This window comes from Microcebus murinus, chromosome 15 (assembly GCF_040939455.1).
Source record: "Microcebus murinus isolate Inina chromosome 15, M.murinus_Inina_mat1.0, whole genome shotgun sequence".
Classification (NCBI taxonomy): Eukaryota; Metazoa; Chordata; class Mammalia; order Primates; family Cheirogaleidae; genus Microcebus; species Microcebus murinus.
In genome coordinates this window covers 65,471,843-65,492,894 of record NC_134118.1, presented here as the reverse complement: position 1 = coordinate 65,492,894, position 21,052 = coordinate 65,471,843, and the positions used below count along the sequence as shown (strand labels likewise).

Genomic DNA, 21,052 nt, shown 5'->3' with positions numbered 1-21,052 from the left:
CAACCTCAAACTCCTGGGCTCAAGCAATCCTGCTGCCTCAGCCTCCCGAGTAGCTGGGACTACAGGCATGCGCCACCATGCCCGGCTAATTTTTTCTATATATATTAGTTGGCCAATTAATTTCTTTCTATTTATAGTAGAGACGGGGTCTCGCTCTTGCTCAGGCTGGTTTCGAACTCCTGACCTCAAGCAATCTGCCCGCCTCGGCCTCCCAGAGTGCTAGGATTACAGGTGTGAGCCACCGCACCTGGCCGCTTTTTACTTTTTTGACAATTTCTAAAAACAACACTTATTCCTAGGTACACATTTCAAGGGTTCCCACTTCACTGACACTATCAGCATGTGTTTGATTGCATCTCTTAATATATGCCAGACTTTGGGGCTAACTTGCACTTTGTGAAATACATATAACATCATTAGACACAAACTCAATCTAACATAAAGATATCTGAGCATCTATTAAAAAAAGACAATCCCAGACTTGATCAGTATGACTCCTTTACATTTGGTATTTGTGTACACAGGTTAAAGACATGGCCAATAATATCCAAGTCAAAATAGAAGAGTTAAATATACATATACATATATTTTAGCAATAAAATCAATCAATACATCTCCATGCTAATTCTTTGGGAATGACATTGACTTAAAGACTATCTTGTTTATTTTTCACATGATGACTGAAATATCTATGCATAGTATTACTTTTATATGTAAAGTTATACTGTGTTGACAGATTTTGTAGTCTTTTTATTACAGGGCAGTATAAAAAAACCTTTCTTTCCACGACTACCAAAGAAAGCATTGGGGTTAAATGACAGAGCTCTCCCAACTATTTGTCTGTCACAGAGAACAGTAAATTGCAGCCTGTCTCAAGATTGGTGTTTAGACACATTCTGAGATTAATGGTTTTGCATAGACACTTTGGACTCCAAGTGATTTTGAGATGAGCTCTATCAAGAATATCCTCTGGCCTAAACTAAGCAAAAGGGCTTTGTGTAGTTTAGTATTATGAGTTCTGTGTAAATGAAGTTTTATTGGTACGGACCATACTGATGTTGACAATTATATGGCTTTCTTTATGTCTTAAAAAATGAAGAAAGGTCTTTAGCTAAATCCATAGTAACTGGCCCCGTTAATGTTTTGCTTTTATAACTCCAGAGCACAGAGTTATGTTATTTGTTTCCTACTGAACATTTTCAACAAGAGTGTGCTTTTGTACTTCAAGAAACAGATGTCCAAAGAAACTTTTGATATGATAAATGAACAATCACAAAGAAAAAGTTAGTTAAGGAGTGTGAGTCACATGAGAAAACAATTCAGCTACCAATGTGCTGATTCATTTATTTTCAATAACATCAGTTTATTTTTAGTGCTACACTATAATGTGATAGGTATACTTACAGCTGGCGAATTTGAAAACCTTAAAGGTAATGTACTGAATATTGAAATATGCAGAAGTCACACAAAGGAAAAGTGCATAGTAGTTTATGCTTGCATTTTTTAGCAGTTATGCTGACTACTTCTATAAATTAATTTCTCTATATGGACCTATCATGAAACTCATGAGAATAAGAGGTTTAAAGTAACAGATTTACATACAGTAATTTCTTTTCCCTTTAGTCTCAATGTTGGTTCACACAAGCACTTGGATAAAAATAAGTTTTAGCTCTTAATATTTTAAGCACGTTAGTCATATATTAAAATTAGGAATATTTTCCTGATGTTCAACCTATTTATTTAAGTGCTTCCCAAACATCAAAAAAATCACAGTATAAGACCGAAGAGATAAAATCCAATCTTAATGAAGAACTTTAACCAAAAAAACTATATAACAAAATTATTTCCCTGGTAGGTAATCTGTAAGAATTATTGAACAAATAATTATTAAATACCACTTGTGAACCAGATATTTTGCTAGATAAGGTCAGAGATGTGGCCGGGCATGGTGGCTCATGCCTGTAATCCTAGCACTCTGGGAGGTCAAGGTAAGAAGGTTGCTTGAGATCAGGAGTTCAAGACCAGCCTGAGCAAGAGCAAGATCCCATCTCTACTAAAAATAGAATAATTTGCAGGATGTCATGGGACATGCCCCTGTAGTCCCAGCTACTCAAGAGGGTGAGGCAGGAGGCTCCTTGAGGCCAGGAGTTTGAGGTTGCTGTGAGCTGTGATGACTTCACTGTACTCTAGCTGGGGCGACAAAGTGAGACTCTGTCTCAAATAAAAGGTCAGGTCAGAGATGCAAGTACAAGACATGGGCACTGCCCTGCTTAGTGCTATCATCCAATCAGTGGTGTGATGGTCACAGCTACAGAAAGAGAAGTGCCAGCAACAGACAGAAACATTTGCTCTCCTGTGTGAGTTCGAATGAAGAGAAGGCTCTTCCAGCCCAGGAGGTCAGGGATATTGGTTAGAGAAAAGCAGAAGAGAGTGACAGAAGCCACGCTTGGAGTTGGCATTAGGGGTAGCATGCAGGAATAGAAGCTAGAAAAGTAGGAAAGGAAAAGGCAAAATCAAAACCAATACCTAAAAGTATGCGCTTGAACACCAAATGGCCTGGGTTCAATTCCTCCCTCTGACCACCAGTTTGCATGTGTTATTTACCCTCACTAGCCCCAGCCTCCTCATCTGTATAATGCCTTTCTTATTGAGTATTGTAAAATTTAAATGAGTAAGGTGTATAAAGTGATTTGCATTAACTAATATTATTTTTTTTAAAGTAAACAAAGATCCAATTTGACTCCCTCTAGAGAAGTGATAGAAATGAGTCTAAAATGTTATGGACAAGCCCTAAAAGCTAGACTAAGAAATTTGACCTTGTCACCTTTATTGAGTAACCATTGGGAGCCACGCAAAATTTTTAAACAGAGAAGAGATCCTAGGAAAGTGGTGCTTAGAAACCCTAGTGACTATGGCAGGGTGCGATTGCTTACCATAAGGAGAGACTGGGGAAGGGAGGGAATTGTGGCCGACTAGACACCAAGCGAAGCGGGTCTGACATAGGTGTAGAAATGGGGATGGAGCCGGAGTGTTTGGAAAAGCAAATGGTGCTTTATCGGTTTGTTATAACTAACCCCCTGCAACAATCCATCTACTCACTAAAGGCTTTCTTTATGTTATCTGTGTAAAAGTCACTGCAGAAAGCAAAAACAGAGCCGAGATGGTGTGTCTTTTTTGAAAACACATGTTTGCAGATGAAGGTAGATGGGGAAAGCTAAGCTGTAGCTGGGCTCCTCGCACGTGTTTGTTCCGGAGTCCCCTGCAGTTTCCTTCTCGGGTCTCTCCCTTTATCACACGCATGCGATGTCCCTCTGAAACCAAATACTGGCAGGAAGATTCTATGGCCCAGAGGAGGATGAGGCAGGACACATCTTAGCCTTTTTGTCTGACTGTTACCAAATTATATTTATTACTGGCTAATTCACGCACAGGGAGGACAGCCTTCAGCTCTGTTGGGGAGTCCTGCAGTTCCAGGGATATGCTTTTGGCTACTGTTAGTAGTGCTGCTATGAACGTTTGTGTGCAAGCATTTGTTGGAGTACCTGTTTTCGATTTTGGGGACATATCCCTAGGAGTAGAATTACTGGGTCATATGGTTAACTTTTTCCAGAAAGAGCTAAACTGTTTTTCACAGCAGCTACATCATTTTACATTCCCACCAGCAATGCACAAGCGTTCCAATTTCTCCATATTCTCACCCTACTACGACCATCCTAGTGAACGCAAAGTGATTTCTCATTGTGGTTTTCATTTGCATTTCCCCAGGAACTATGATGTTAAGCATCTTTTCCTGTGCCCTCGACCATTTGTATATCTTCTTTGGAGAAATGTCTATTCAAGTCAACTCATATGTTTTCAAGTGTATAAAGTACTTAGCATACTGCAAAGAAAACCATAAGCAGTCTATAAATAGTAACTAGTGAAAACTACAGCAATGACAACAACAGTAAGGAGATTTGGATCCCAGTCTGGGTTGCACAACAGCTTAGATGTGTGTCTTTAATCAAGTCCTTGAGGTAGCAAACTTAAGAATAGACACTGGATGGCCGGGCGAGGTGGCTCACGCCTGTAATCCTAGCTCTATGGGAGGCCGAGGTGGGCGGATTGCTCGAGGTCAGGAGTTCGAAACCAGCCTGAGCAAGAACAAGACCCTGTCTCTACTATAAATAGAAAGAAATTAATTGGCCAACTAATATATGTAGAAAAAAAAAGTAGCCGGGCATGGTGGTGCATGCCTGTAGTCCCAGCTACTCGGGAGGCTGAGGCAGGAGGATTGCTTGAGCCCAGGAGTTTGAGGTTGCTGTGAGCTAGGCTGATGCCACGGCACTCACTCTAGCCTAGGCAACAAAGTGAGACTCTGTCTCAAAAAAAAAAAAAAAAAAAGAATAGACACTGGAAAGGTACTGACTCAGTGTCTAGGGCTCTTTTAAATTGTGTTTACTTATTTATTTTTGCTCCTGTTAAATTCGGGAGTATAGTCAAAATATAAGCTTGAATACAGGGGACACATTAGCAGAGACCGGCCATGCTTTTCAGTGGCACTTGACATCCCCTTCCGCTGGCCACGGCTCTGCTGGGACCGGCCGTGGCATCTCTGCTCCGGAAGCCTCCTTGTGTCCGATGGGTCCAGGTGTCGTTCCTGTCTGTCTTTCTCTGCCTGCCATCCTCGCTCCTCCTCTGCAGCCCTTCGGACCTGGAGAGAGGGAAAGTGAGACTTCAGTGGCGAGAGCCCGCGGCGTTCCTTTCAGGAACTTTGAGTGATCATACCTTATCTGTCCATCGGGGAGTGATGCCGAAACGCGACTGCAGACGGTAGATGCGCATCTGTGGCAGGATCACATCTCAGACGAGTGGCGTGTTCGTGAGCGCGCCTGATAGTGCTCAGCGGCACCAAACTTCAGCAGCTTATTCACGGCCAGAAACTAGTTTCTCCCCGCCCCCCACTCAGGATTCAGCGCATCTCAGTGAAGGCTGCAAAGTCCTTATTGCACATATTTAGTGTGAATTTGAGGCCAAAATAAAAAGCCAGTTCGGCATGATCATCAACTCATAATGTGCGTGACCAAGGCTTTGGGAGATACAACCCAAAGCGATAATTAAAAAATAATCTTCCTGTCTCTATTAAATCCTAGGAGTTGGGAAGGAGAGAGGAAATCCCAAGTGGGCTTTTCAGAGCTCTCCAAGTTACCTGAAGAAGCCTAGTTTCTGCCCCCTGAGAAGGGGCTGCCTCTCCGTTGTTGGAGTGCTGGAGATTTCTCCAAGGTCCCTGCTATGTGGAGGGACTGCCTTGCTCTGCCTAAGGACTCACCATTCCTGGTCTCTGCAGTATAGGATGATTTTAATCTACTTACTTTTAAACAGGTTTTAATTATGTTGAAAAAGTTTGTGTTGCCATTAACTGTCAGCCTGATTTCTTTATCTAGGATTTTCTTTAAGGTCATTTTTCTCTATGCAGTCACCTGATCCTGATTTTAGCTGTAATCATTTACATGGCATTAGTGGACTGTGCCATCTGTCAGGAAAGTGAACTAGCAGTGTCCGGAGCATATCTTACCTCACACACCATGCTGGGCAGACCATGCATGAAGCAATCTCTTGAGTTGGGCAGTGCTGCTAGCCCCAATTTACACAGAAGTTGAGGCTTAGGGAATTCCAATAATTCTGGAATTGATGGATAGCAGAGTGATGATTTGAACATTACCTCTAACCCCAAAACCTATGGTCGTTCCACCAAATCCTCTGCTGCTAGAATAAAGTGCCTCTCTAATGGATTTGAAGCCGGGAGAATGAGGTAGCCAAAAACATCTGTATTTCTGTTCACCCATTTGTACAAGGGTTGCACAATCATGCTTTTGAGGATGGCATTGGGGAGTTTGCAAGAAGCTTCCCATTCTTGCAAATAATGAGCCTACAGCATCTCTCTCTTTTGAGGTTAAAAAAACAAATGCTACCGCCATGTGGTTTCATTATAATCACACTTTTTAAAATACCTATATAACTTCTACTAAGCAATAAACATCTTTTGGTCCCTAGGATGAAAATTAAGGAAAGATTTTCATTATAGCAATTAAACTGTCTAAATGCAACTGAAATATGAAAAAAAATCAAGAAATGTAATATTTGTCCCTGCTTGATGAAAACAGCTTCCAGTGTTATATTCTTAAAATAACATTTAATTAACTTTTAAATAAGAATATGAACCTTACTTTCCCTTTTATTGTAAGTTTTTCTAAGATATTTTGGTATTAAAATTAAGGCTTACCCACACATATACACAAAGATGCTGTAAATAAAAACATTTCTGGTGGTGCATTTAATGAATCCTACAAAATATTTGAGTAATCTCTAAACATGAAGAATCTGGTAGTAAAAAGTAAATAAATGTATTAATGATTTAAATTAAAACTTGATGAAGTATACTATCTATGAGTCCAAATATTAAAAATGAACATTTATAGTATATTGAAATAAATGTAAATTGATGCAAATTAATAGTTGTTAGATTTTATACAAAGCTCCACATAGAAAATGGATTTTAAAAATTAAAAGAATATGACAAGAAAAAAAGCCTAGCAAAATGCAATAAAATAGATTCTTAGAAAATCTTTTCAACTTATAATTCAGTGCAAGAAGGAATAAAAGCGTCATGAAGGAGAAAAAAGCTTCATGAGTGAGGTTAAAGGTGATAAAGGAAACCAACTTGTTCCATGTCAGTAATAGACCCAGTAATAGGCAAAGTAAAAACTGAATTTAAAGAATTTGCAGAGGTAACTTTGAAAAAAGAGAATAATAAACGAGGCAGGAAAAGTTTAATTTGTTACACAGGCAGCTGAATATTCCTTTTACATTTCTGGCATTAAAATATCAGCATTGCATGGTATAGAGGAGTATTTTGATGTTATATTGCATTGTTTTGTACCATAACGTCGTAAAATGAGTTCAACATTTTCAATACCCTCTTCCTCAGGCCTTATCTTACTTCTGTAATTGGAGGAAATGAGCAGGAAGGACATGATTAGAACCAAATTTCTAGGAATCCTGCCGGCCCTTCTGCCCTCTATCACTGATGCCTCTTTGTTGGGCTGCTCAACTTGTATATACATCCCATATTTCCTTATTTACCCCTTACCAGATTTAGTCTAGTGTGCAAATCCTTTATACTCAAAATTTTTCAGGTGTTTTATACACCAGGTAAATTTTAGTTGTTTCTTCTTGTTACCAAAACCTTGGACCTCCCTCAGGAAAATACATACATAGATGCATACACACACACACACAAGATCAAAGCATTGGGTCATGATAGTTCTTCCTCTCTCAGAAATCTTGAAAAGCCTTCTAGCTCTCTCTATTGCAAACACTAGGGCTACAGATGAAAGGAAGAGTTTCTGTCTCCTCTTCTTCAAGGTAAAGCCAGCCAGAGAAACAGAGCATTGTCATGCAAGGCATGGTAATAACACAGCTCCTGTAGGGTCACTGATGTCAGACTGGAGTGTCGGGGAAAGCTTCCCGGAAGTCATACTTGACCTAAGAGTTTGCAAAGGCAAGAAGGAAGCTAAGAAAGTCTGTAGGCAGAGGCTGCAGACTGTGTGGAGATACAGAGACATGGCATGGCCCAAATATATTTATATCACAGGACTGCAAGGAATCCTGTGCAAGTGAATTTCTGAGTGGAAGGCAAGCTATAGCTGTGGGCAGGGCCAATATGTCATCAGTTATACCCATGTGCATTTCCCCCCTTGATCCTAAATGTTTTATGCATTCACAAAGCACCTTTTTTAAATATTTTGGCATAGTTCCACAGTCTCAGCTAATACCTTGGAAATAGAAGGTTTAGATCGTAGCTAGCCATGGACAAAGGTACAAATACCCCACGACATACCCTCCTTCTATGACTTGGGTTCCTTTCCACTATGCCTGTTTATCACCCCCTGAATCTGCTCCTGGTGCCTTCGGGGCCATGCTCCATCCACGGCATCTGTTGCCATGGTTTTGCTCTCTTCCTCTTTCAAGGACTTGAAATGTCCGATCTCCTTTTGTGTCCATTCCAGCCAGTCCTCTGGCTGTCCCCTTGATGGCAAGCCCAGAAACCGAAGGACCCACTTTCAGAGCCGTCTCCTGCTACTGAGGCTTCAATCAGGCAAAACATTGATCCCTTTTTCCCAAGAGGGAAACTGTACACAAATAAATTCTGGAAAAGCAAACTATTCAAAGAATATTTAGATATTAGTATATTAATATAGACAGCTGTTTTATTTTCCAAACCTGTTATCCTTTTGTCCTGTGCCTGACACATTGCTTGGTACTAAAAAACCTGCACTGGAAGATGGAGCTTCTGGGTTATCTCAGGAATGAGTCAGGGCGTGTACACATGTGAACAATTATAATTATTCTAATACCTGCTCAGCTACCTCCAGGGTCCTGCCTAATCAGACATATTTCTTACAGATTCAAAATGTGCCTAGATCTTTTCTCCCATTCCCATTATTTTAGACTTAAATTGTGATATGTCTTCTTAATCATTGATATTGACACACTTGGTATTTGTTCTTAATCATTTCTCTTCCCCCCCCCTTTTTTTTTTTGCCAATTATTATACTTCAGGGCTTTTAAAATGTGATTTTTATGGTTACAGAAACCTAACATCATATTCAAAAGTAAGTTTGGCTTTTTGTTTGGTTGGTTATTTTAGAGACAGGTTCTCACTCCGCTGCCCAAGCTGTAGTTGGGCTGTAGATCACAGCTCACTGTAGATCACAGCTCACTGTAGCCTCAAACTCCTGGGCCCAAGAGATCCTCCTGCCTCAGCCTTCTGAGTAGCTGGGACTACAGACAGGCACATGCCATCATGCCCTGTTAATTTTTTTAAGAAACGGTGTCTCACTATGTTGCCCAGGCTGGTCCTGAACTCCTAGGCTCAAGCAATCTTCCCACCTTGGCATCCCAAATCAGAAGATTTTTAAAAATTACCTAGAAGCCAAATAATAATAATAATAATAATGTTTGAGGCAGTGTCAACACATTACAGAGAAATTTTCTTATCTAATAAGAGTTTTGTTTCAGTAAAAATTACAGATAATGCTATCAATGTCTGATTATCTATACATACCTCGAGGCCGTTTCTGGCTACTTAGTTGTCTTTGTGCCTCTCTTTGCAAGAAGATAATCCTTACTGCTTAGCTGTCTTGGGGTACTTTTTAACTATGGAGTATTATCAGGAATACTTTTCAACGATCAACCATGTAGATCCTAGCTCTATTATTTCCCCTGAGAAACAACAGCATAGACACTGTTCATGAAATCAAGACACAGGCCTCAGCTGAGCTGACGCTTGGCCGTGGGGTTGACATCTGCTGGGCGGCGCTGGCATGGACAGGACCAGGAATAGACTGCAGTGATGCCTGCTGCACAGTGGCGGGCTCTGGGTGGCAACTCTCTACCCAGCCAATTTTGCTTGACCTAGAAACATTAAGTCTGGAAACCAAATACATTTCTAATTATTGACAATAAAAGTTTTGAAACAATATTTGTGAAAATATGCACTGCTACCGTAGACACCCTCAGACATCTTTCATAGTAAACTTCAATTGCTGCTTGATCTTTTTCTTGTCTTAAATGCAGGCTTGAACTTTTTCTTAAGGTGACACATTCTTTGGGTGGTCTACGTGGCCTGCATGGGGTTCCGCAGTGGCCCGGGAACTTGGTGAGGTGCTTTGCATATGTCATCTCATGTTCCTCAGTCTCATCTTACATCAACCTTCTAAAATAGGTGCTGTGGACTGAATTGTATCTCCTCAAAAATCATATGTTGAAGCCCTAACCGCAAACATGACTGTATTTGGACATAGGGCCTTTAAGGAGATAATTAAGGTCATAAGGGTGGGGCCCTAATCCAGAGGAAATTGGTGACCTCATGAAAAGAGGAAGAGAGATCAAAGACCTCTCTCTCTCTCTGCAAGCACCAGGGAAAGGCCACTGAGTCACTGCAGGAAGGAATCCATCTGCAAGCAGAGGAAAGAGGCCTCCCCGGAAACCAATTCTGATGGAGCCTTGAGCTTGGACTTCCAGCCTCCAGAGCTGTGAGAAAATAAATTTCTGTTGTTTAAGCCACCCAGCCTGTGGTACTTTGCGATGGATGGCAGTGGCAGTTCAAGCAGACTCATACAATATAGGTATCAGCCTCATGCAGCAGGAGAGGAAACCAAAAGACAGAGAAGTGGAGGAAACAGCCATGAGGTTGAAGAGTTTAGCCAGGGACCGTCGTCTGTCTGAAGTCAAAGCTGATGCTTTTTTCCACTTCATCACACGGGCTCTCTGCATAACTACTCAGTCTTGCGCCATCTCAATCCTTACCCCAGGGAGAAATTGGGGCTTTCAGCAGCTTCTTGGTCCAGCAATTTGGCTCAGGCATCATGAAAACCTAGATTCCCTACGGACAAGCCCAGCTCCACCAACCATCCCTCCGTTCACGGAGCTGGCACAAAAGCACCCTGGGGTCTTCTATTTTAACCCCTTCCCTTTGCAGACAAGGCAGGAAGAAATGAAGGTCGTGGAATTAGGTTTGTGGCTGGCCTTTCCCAATTAGGGTAAGATTGTCCCCTAAATTTTGTGGTACTCTCAATAGCTCAGAAATGTTATAATATGCATTTTTATAAAACAATAAAAAACTAGTTATTAAGTCTCCTGGCGGAGACCCAGCTCTATTATAAGCCTGCTTTCGACACAGAATTCAGGCCTAAACTGCATTTCAAGGGCCAAATCATTTTCCTCGAAACATAAAACACATGTAACCAGATCACAACCAGGTTTATACACAGATGTGTGTCTGTAACGCTTGCTCAGCAGAATCCTTTGTGGGGTCTGCTCCCTGTTTATGGGGCGGTGAGTGCGTCAACAATAAGCTCGGTGTCCCTAGCAGGGGCAGTGGGGAAGTGCCCCAGCCCAGCAGGACAGGCAACAGATTAGCTGCCATTTTACAGCCTTTATCCCTCTTTGAATCACATCTCGAGAGTTATATTAAATAAGAAAATTTATGTTGAAATGCATTGCAGCCTATTTTTAACAGCCAGGCAAAGGGAAAATAGACATCTCTATGAAGAAATTTAAAGAATCGCCTTGGGAATGAAACCCAAGCTACCCTCTAAAAAAACTTTCTTGGGAGAAACAGTTTTTGTTTGAGGAAGAATTAAAAATAAAACTCGACGGAAAAGCACAAACAAAAGCTGTTGTTGTGTAAGCAAGAAAGATAGATGGAAACTGCAGTATTAGGAGACGAGGAGGCGGTGGGATGAGGGGCTGGGATGTTTGGTTTGCAGATGAGATGTGGTCTGCGAGAAATTAATGAGGGAGAAAGGAGAAAGAGAGATGCCACAATAGAATTAAATCAGAGGTCATGTCCTCAAGGCAGATGTCCACCTACAAGATCTATCGTACTCTAATTAAGAGTCTACACCACAAAAATCCCCAGTGTTTAGAAACGAAGGAGGTGGATCTTTGGAGAGCTTCGAAAAGAACAGTCAGTGGGTGAAAGTTCAGGGCAGGGAAAGAAAGGTGAACGCGTTGGCTCCAATCCAATTAAAGACTTTCGAACTTTCCGTCCAGATTATGGCATAATAGGCCACAAATTCCAGTGTCCCCGGGGGTTACGCCACGTGATTGAGGACGGCCAGAATGGGACCTGCTCTGGCCAATTCCACACAGCGAGGCTCAGCTCCAACCTGTTGTCCTCGTGCAAGAATGCAGGTCCCGTGTGGCCAGAGACTCTGAGTTTGTAAGAAGTAGCAGAAATCTTGATTTTTATGTAAAACATCATTTTTATAAATGTGGACAGTTGAGTTTTGAAAATGTTCAAACACTGTGTGGACAAAGGGAGACCTTTTTGTGGCCTTCATTTGCTCTCACATCTCCAACTTCTTCTGTTCTCTTCCACGGACTGCCCTGTGCTCCCCCACGTTTTCTCCCATTCCAGGTCCTCGGACTCAAGAGTCTAATGTGTTCCCTTTTTCCATAGCATTGCCTTGGACGAGAGCTGTCGAGATCTCCCCATGGACTATTTGGTGAATTTCAAATGTTCTGGCCCTGCTCTCTGGGCTCTCTGGTCTCTCTAGCCTCAACAACAAAGTTTCACCCTGTAGTTCCACCCGGTGGTTCGGAAGCTGTGGTCTGAACTGCAAGTTCTGTGCATTTCCCCTCAAAGGAGACTGGTTCATCCCTGCGTTCTCGCGTTAGTTCTCGGTGGTGTGCCCTCCTTTCCCTTCTTTATCATCAGACTCCTCGTGGCTCTCTGACCGCCCCAGACATCACTCACATGTCCTTTCTTCTGGGCTGTGTTGCCCGCATCATTAAGCACTTCCTCTGCTGCTACTCTTCCATGAAGCTTGTCTCTTTGCAACCCATATCTCATATCATTTTTGGAGTTTTATGGCTGTCTCTCCAATTCAACCCTGAGAGTTTAACTTGGGAGTTAGCAAACCTTTCTGGTAAAGAGCCAAACTGTAAATATTTTTGGCTTTGCCTGCCCCGGCGATCTCTGTTGCAACCACCCGGCTCTGCTCCTGCAGTGCCGAAGCAGCCGTAGACACGCTGTAAGCACGTGGGCATGGCTGAGTTCCCATAAAACTTTTTGTATAAAAACAGGTGGTCGGATCTGGCCTGACAGGTATAGTTTGCCAGACCCAAATCTACTTAGGCAAGTACAGTGTCTTATTCTTTCTATTATATAATAAATAGTTAATAAATGTCGGTTAGAGAATGAATCCTTCAAAGCTCAATTCAAATTTACTACTTTTATAATCTTTCTGTGAAACTCAAGGACACAGCACTATTTTTCAACTTCTGAGCATCTGTAAGTACTTGTTATCCACATAACCTCATATGACTGTCACTATCATTGTGCAATAGTCACTTAATGCGGCTGTGATGAATTAGGCCTGATCTATGTAATTTCTAGGGACCTTTGTTCTAAAATCCGACAAGTCGATCTATCATCTTGTACTGCCACCTACTTGTGTATTTTTGGTTTTTCTCCCCCTCAGACTAATTTTAAGCTTCTAGAGAGTAAAGCCATATCTAATTTTTCTCAGGATTGCTAAAATGCCTGATACAGTGATACAGTGCTATTGTCATAGTATTAATTTATTTATTCATGTAATACATGTCTTTAGATCAACATGGTATGTGAAGCAGACACAAAAATAAGCAAAATGGAAATGGCTCCTACTCGTGTCGAAGTCAAAGTCTAGCGAACTAATGATTGTATGATCATAAACTGAGGTAGAAGCTCTGAATGAAAGGGCATGGTTTTATAACAACATTTCATAAAGAAAGCAAACGAATCCTGAGGTAGGGATAGGAAGGAAGGGCAGGAAGGGTGTCACAGAGGAAGTAATGCTTGAGCCAAGATTCATTTATTTAGCCAATATTTATTCAATACCTATTATTTGCCAGGTGTCATTCTAAACACTCAGAATACAGTAGTTATCTAAACAGACAGAAGTTCTTGCCTTCATGGAACTTGTTTTCCAGAGGGAACTGAAGAGTGAGTGAAAATTAGGTAGAAGGGAAAAAGGTGTTGAATAACATTCTGGAAAGAGGGAACAGTGCAGACAAAGATCCCAGGTGGGAGGGAACCTGCCACATCCCAGGAACTGCAAGGGCAGTGTGGCTCTAGCACAGAAAGATCCAGCCACCCAGGGAGACAGGGGCTCGTTGAGGTATGGCCTCATAGGTAATATGACCCTATAACTTATTCTCTAAAGCAGGGCACTCTTGAGAGTGAATGAGGCATTATTAACCATTACCCCAAGCAAAAACTGGTATAGTTCCAGAAAACTGGATATATGGGTATCCTACTCATAGGCCACATAATGATTGTTACCATGACTACATTTACATTGTTTAAAATGATACCTTTTGTTGCTGTGGAAAACTAATTAATGTGAGGAGGAACTGTGTGGATGTGAGGGGCCAGCTGTTATGCTATTGCAGATGTCCAAGTACTAGAGGACTATGGCTGGGGCTGGGGCTGGGTAGCAGAGGAAATGGAGAGAGAGGAATAGATTGTATAACTATTTAGGAGACAATTTTAACAGGACTTGGTTGATGTCAACCAAGTTGTAAAAATTAATGGAAGAATGGGTATTGGAGGTGGGGGGAAGGAATGGGAAGGTTGTGCTGGGAGAAGGATAGAGTTGTTTATAAAGAGATTCAGGTGCCAAGACCTACTCTTAGCTCCAGCAGCTAAGTATCCAGGGAGTATTTTGAGTGCTGGTCTTAGCCAGGTACAGTGGTTCCTGCCTATAAACCCAGCATTTTGGGAGGCCAAGGCAGGAGGATCGCTTGAGGCCAGGAGTTTGAGACCCGCCTGGGCACCAGAGCAAGACTCTGCCTCTACAAAGAATAGAAAAATTAGCCAGGCATGGTGGTGCGCACCTGTAGTCCCAGCTATTCAAGGAGGATCATTTGAGCCCAGGAGTCTGAGGTTGCAGTGAGCTATGATGACATCACTGGCCCCCCGCAACAGAGCAAGACCCTGTCTCAAAAAATAATAAAAATAAATGCTGCAGAATTGAGTTGCTGGTCTTGATGAACCTGAAGATTGTAGTGAGCACCACGACGTCTATCAGTGATTATTAGAGAGAATGTAACCCAGGTTTTGACACTGGAGGAAGTTTGACAGAGCAAGAACAATGGGTAACAATGTGTCCTTTCGTCAAAATGACAGACAAGTTCATGTACATTGAGGAAAACGGGGGATCTTGATGGTTTTCATGGCTCAAGACAATCAAGACAAAGCATGAAGAACAAGGAGGCCGAGGTTCTAAATTGAGTTTGATATTGAAGGTTCAATATTGGGTGTTCGAACGCCAGAGCAAAGAGTAAAACATCATACGAAGCGACAACCAGACCAGCGAAGCAGAGAGCCAGAGCTGTGATTTGTGGACACTGGTGTTTCAGAGACATTTAGCTGAAATATCCAACCAAAGCTATATTTGGAAGCTGAGTTTAATACATAATTCAAAAGCCCCTTAACTCACTACAGTTTTAAATGAGATGTTGAAATCGTTGTCCAGGAACAGTGCAGAGCGACTCCTCATCAGTCATTTCTCTGGCCAGCGTGTGCTGCCCAGGTAGGAGGATTTTGTTTCGTTCTCTGAGAGCTTTCAGTCAATCTGATTGCATTTGACCAGCGAGGCCTCAGTGAAGATGTCACTTTACCCTCTACCCTCAGGCACAGACAGCAAGGAAAGCAAAGAAACTCCGAGTGGCCAAGGCCCTCAACTAAATGTCAAGAATCCTCTGCCCCTTCCTCCCAAGGCTTCATGCTTCTTCTTTGTTAGCCACTTACTGTACCCCTTAACCTAGGAGCATCCGTTTGCAGAATTGTTATATATAAAACATTCACTTGTTTTAACCAGGCCAAAGTACTGAAGAAGAAGGAAAAAATAGCTTGAATAGTGAGTTTTGTGTGTGTGCACACCCTGCATCCGTTCGTGCAATATACTGGTCACCTCTCACATTTTAAAACTCTCTAGAATTAAGGACGTGGCACTGGGTCCAGCTGAGACCAGATGTGAAGCTCAGGCTTAGACTTGGTGCAGTAGACTGTTGTAACCTTGACTTCTCTCAAAATCAAAATATTCAATTACACAGCCTTTAAAAAAGATGTTACAGAAATATATTTCAAGGCATCAGAAGATGTTCATGATAAATTGTTAAATCAAATACTAGATTATAAAAGAACATGCTCAGTATAATTAAATTTCTATTTTTAAAACAGGCATAGAAAAGGACATGAATGGAAAGTAAAATCCTAAAAGTGATATCTAGGTAGTAAAATTAATAATAATTTTTCTTTTCTTTTTTTAGATATCTATACTGTCTAAATTTTTTACCATAATGTCCCATGTATGTATAAGAAATCATGTATCTTAGTATAGTTTTCGATATTCATCAATATGCATGGAAGTGTCACTATAAATATCATCTAGTCAGTGAAGTAGGTCTGTCTGTAACCAGGCCATCTCATGTTATGAATGACTAAGAACATTTGATTCAAAGTTGGGCTGCCTTGTTGTGTCACCTTTGGTAATTTAACTGACTTCACTGTGCCTCGCCTGTTCCATTTGTAAAATGGGGATCATGGTCATTGCCAATTCTAATAGATTGCCAACGAATAGATGAAAAAAAATGCTTATAGTAAGCTCCCAATAAACATTAGTTAATCTTACGATTACTTAAAGCAATATTCTTCTTGAATAGGTGCCATGAAGGTTCTAGAATGGAATGTAATATTTTGTGGGCAAAAAGTGCTTTAAAGAAAGCTGTCTGTAGTGGAGGCAAATGCCAAACACGTTGTAAAAGCAATGGTTTTATGGGAACCCGTCAGGGAAAACCATTAGCCACAGGGACGGACGTTTCCTGCCCCTTACATGCATGCAATTATCTCTCAGCCTACCTGATACTGTTAAGTAGCTTGGCTGCCCGCAGAGTCTTGATCCACCCAGTGGAGAAATTCTAGCACTGAACCTGGAAAAAAATATCTGTTACCATTCCTGTATTTTTTAGTTCACTTTGAGCACCAAACTGAGGCCTCCATTTTTTGGACAGACTAGATAACTTCAAGGACAGTAGTGGGTGTTAGCAAAACCTTATTGACTGAGTCATTTTATCGTAACTAAAGAGAGTTTGGGGTAGACATATATTTGTGCAAACACAGTTTAACTTTTTTAGGGCTGTATTCAAAAATAAATATATCCATCGACAAGTTTCAAAGCACAATTATATGATTTGCCTCTTCAGTTATATGAGCTGAGAAAGCATGAGAGATGAATCTGAGTTTAGCCTACTTAGCCAAGTCCTGCTTTTAACCTCGATAGAAGCTACTTTCTTATCTTAAAACAGACGAAGCTTCCTGAATGCCAACAAAACAAACTACACCTCGAAGCTGCCAAATACACAACAATTAGATGAGAACACAACAAGGTGTGTTTTGAATACCAGAGTCACCTAGGACACTAGTTTTTCAAGAATTGCTAACATGTAGACATGTCTATGAATATGTAGTACTCAACCCACTTCATTCTAGCTACTCTTAATAGCCTTTATTAAGGTGTATTTTATGTGGATTCTATGCCATAGAAAAAAAAAGTTCCACTCCTAGACAACATAATATACTAGACCAGTTCTCTTTTTTGAGATGTCAAATATCTACTTTATTATAGTGAGAAAGTGACAGTCAATTTAAATCAAAATTTATGGAGAACATTAGGAGCTGGAAGGACTTTGGCTAATCACTGTAATGTCCCCAACAAATGGTAAATGAAAGCATAAGGAAATTGAGTTAACACAAGTTAAAAGTTCACATACTTAAGGAATTATATTAGAAGACCTACAACTTAATTAAATTATCTGAAACTGCTCATTTAGCTTCAATTGTACTAGTGAACATTTATGCAATTTTACTGTTAGATATATATTAAGTAATAGGTTTGGATTGGGTCAGATTGCAAGAACCCTAATGAGGCAGAACAGGGGAAAGTTTAATCCATCATGAAGCATCATTCAGAATCTTTAGATTGAATATTATTAGACAGAGATTTCCCTAGTTATTTGGTTGCTCTCTTATATCTATCATTCTGACATTTTGAATAATTGAAAACTCAAACAGGAATTTTGTACATGGAAAAAATAATCTGATGGAGAAGAAATATGTTATTGATCACCTAATTTTTTTTTCAGTCTTGTATTTGTTTCATCAACTGTAGAAACTCGAAAAGTAGCAAATGTGCAGAATTTTAAAAAATTAAAGACATTGTTAACAGATTTTACATGAAGGATAATTTTGTGAGATACAAAAGATAGAAATTTACATATAAAGTCACATGATTAATATTCGTTTCTCTACTTTGAATTAATTTAAAGTCAGTAAATTCTCAAATCCAAGGTACAAAGCTGTAGAATTGTTACTTTCAAAATGCTTTTTTAATACACAGTGCAGGGTACTAGGTAATTGAATAAACGTGGCATTTCTCTCCTGTATGGCTACTAACTTTGTTGAGAAGAGTAGAAGGCTCCATAACTGAGGTTTCTGAGTCTTCCTGAGGAGCCCCCCAGTACACCCAGAATGGAGCTGCACTCCCCTAACTCCCCTACAGAGAATCCCAAAGCAGCTGGGAATCTTTTGTTGCAATTGAAAAAAAAAAAAAAGATGTGACCTTTAATTCAATCGTTAGAAAAAAAAAATTTAGATGTAAAAGTGTAACTTTTTTAAAGCTATAAAACCTTTGGGAAAATTCTGCCCCTTCTTTTCTTTTCTGATGAAACTATGTTGAAAGAATAAATGGTTTGCCATGATACTGGACCACATATACATGTACACACTAAGAAATGAGTGAGAGAAAATATGGCCTCCTGCAGACTTGTTTCTAGCTGCTTGCTGGGGGGAAAAAAATAAGCTGCCTCCTCTCCACTGCATTTAGAGAATTAATTCTCATATGAAATGAAAGGTCCCGTCCAATCCTATTTCACGGTAGCTTTGAGTGCTTGACTGTACCAAAGCAAAGGGCATTACTTGATTGTTCACTGTTGACATCACTTTACACCAGAAGGTGGCAATTATTTTAATAATCACACCAACAAATCTGTTTTGCCTTCAGATTAGATTTTTAGAGATAGTGTTCATTTGGTTCTTGTCAAGGAGTTGCCTTTTGAAACCAGTACGGTTCACTTACAGATTTGTTTCTCAAGATGGTTTTCCACTCCCATTAACTGGCTAAAACATTGTACCTCTTTTAGAATAAAATAAACTGTAAAAATTTTATGTTTCCTTTTATTAAACCTCATCTGTTCACCTGAAACAATTGAAAGGATGCCATTATCAACTCAAATAAAACGATATCATGATAAAGTCTAAGTAGATATCTAGTACACTTAAAAACATGAAGAAGGCACTTCATTTTTCATTTACGAGGAAAACTGGTAAAGGATTTCTCCAGCTGACCATGATATCTGAGAAATGTAGTGGTCTAATAAGATTTATGTCAATACACAATGAAAAAATTTTTCATGTATAAATCACAAGGCATTTATGCCTAACTTACCTCACAAGGTGGCAAAATCCCATAAATTCCTCAATTAAAAGTGAATGGAAGATAAAAGCCTTCTTGAAGCTCAGCGGTTCACAAAAAGCCTATCAGCTTTCTTAACTGTAGGACAAAATGCACAGAAACATCCAAAATACCAATACACTGTAACTGCCTGAGAATCTATCTCCTAAGACAATTTTCCAAAATCTGTCATCTGAACACTGTTTGCCAGCCATAAAGAGAGAGGAAGAGGAAGGGGAGGTAGAGAAAAATGTTGGCTCTGTGAAACCGCAGCATTCTTTCCAGATGGTCTCTTTTTCCACAGCTTGGGTTACCTTCATGACAAAAGGATAAGAGGCCAGGGGTGAGCACTCTTTTTTTGTAAAACTGAGAACTCCAGACATTTGTCATCCAGAAAAAATGCCTGCCTCTCAGCAGGATAGATTTTTAAAAATTTTTCTCAGTGCCTTTCTCTAATTGGGTTTCCTCAACTTTTCACACATCCTTTCCCTGCACAAGTCCACAAAAGCCAAAGTTCTCCCACACCTAGTCATCAATGGCAGGCCCATAAATCACAAGAAATTGCAAAGGATTTTTTTTAACATTATGCAATTAACGCCTATAATGTGGAAAAACATTTTATAATATATAACATATTAAAGCAATAGGAAATAGCATGTCAGGTTTCTCATTAGTAAATTCTATTAATGGCTAACATAAAATGACTATCTATTAATATTTTTTCTTCAATTCACATTTAAAAGAAAATATTACAATGTCTTTTAGTATCTGTGCAATACTCATGTAGGAATTTATTATTCCAAAGTGATTTGGCATGCCTAAACTAGCGTGAGCAATATGAAAATTTAAAGATAGCTGAATGCCTATTCTTTAATTTTACTAAAATAATGAAAAACATTTATTATTGGAGCTTACAAAACATGTAAATACTAATTCAAATGAAGCATATATTTTGTACATATATATTGCATTTTTCTACTCAGTATTAAAAACCATTTCTCTTTTTATGCTTTGCTTTCTTTTGTCCCCTAAAAGTAAAGAGAAATTATTGAATCTTGAAAAATCATCCACCAGCCTTTTCTGAACTCTCAGTGTTAGCAAACTTTTCTCTTTAACTTTGAGAAATTACTATTAGATGGATTTTGTGATCTAAATAGCATAAATTTTGACAGTGTAAGTAGAATGTAAACAGTTGCTCTTCCTTTGAAAAGGGTCCGGACTGAATGTTAGAATATTTGAGGGTTTTTGTTTTGTTTGTTTTTTTCCCCAGGGGGAAATATTTATATGTAACTATTAGACTATTAAAAATGGGACTTTGAATAAAAATTGATAACTGGGTATAATGTCTTTTGCCTTCAAGCTATTGGTCTGGCACCGGCTTAGGCCTCCCAGAGAAGCCCGCCCTAGCGTCACGCACAGTCTGTCACGCACCCAGGCAGGGCGTCTCCTCAGTCACTGCACAGAGTGACAGAACACCCTCAAAGCCCCCACCCATTGCAAGAGTACAGCTAAGACACCACTGCTCAAGGACTAACATTTGCAAATTCTAAAAATATCTTCATATTAAACATTTTTTAAAAAAAAAAAGGAAAAGAAGCAGTTACTACCGCCCACGTCTCTTCTTAACACGCATGCGTATCTGCCCTCGGGAGCAGCCCTTGTAATTCTGCGTGACAAAATGGGAGGGCGAGCGATGACTGAGGAAGAGAAGTGGAAAGAGATCTGAAATAATTCATTTGTTTATCTTTTAAATTCATTTTATGGGCTATTTGTAGGAAGGTGTTTTCTCTTGATTTTTTTTCCTTTATTTCTAGCATCGACTATGTTTGAATTTGCCTTTGAGTAAAGAAGACTGAAGGGTGGAGGATGGGTAGGGCAGGGTAAACTGAGGAAGAATTAGGTTATTGTTGCAAAAACCTGCTTAATCTTTTGTTTCGCTTTTGGTTTGA

The 21,052-nt window shown here is 40.0% G+C and overlaps 1 protein-coding gene and 1 long non-coding RNA gene across 7 annotated transcripts in view; one reads left to right on the top strand and one right to left on the bottom strand.

Moving 5' to 3' along the window:
• The window catches only part of TENM3 (teneurin transmembrane protein 3), a 2,406,934-nt gene that overhangs the window by 1,733,327 nt on the left and 652,555 nt on the right, over nt 1-21,052 (top strand). The window lies entirely within an intron of this gene.
• Nucleotides 4,289-20,010, bottom strand: LOC105875648 (uncharacterized). Its single transcript, XR_012923272.1, has 3 exons — nt 19,098-20,010; nt 16,454-16,524; nt 4,289-4,693 (listed from the first exon to the last, which is right to left on the bottom strand). It is a non-coding gene; the product is annotated as an uncharacterized LOC105875648 (long non-coding RNA).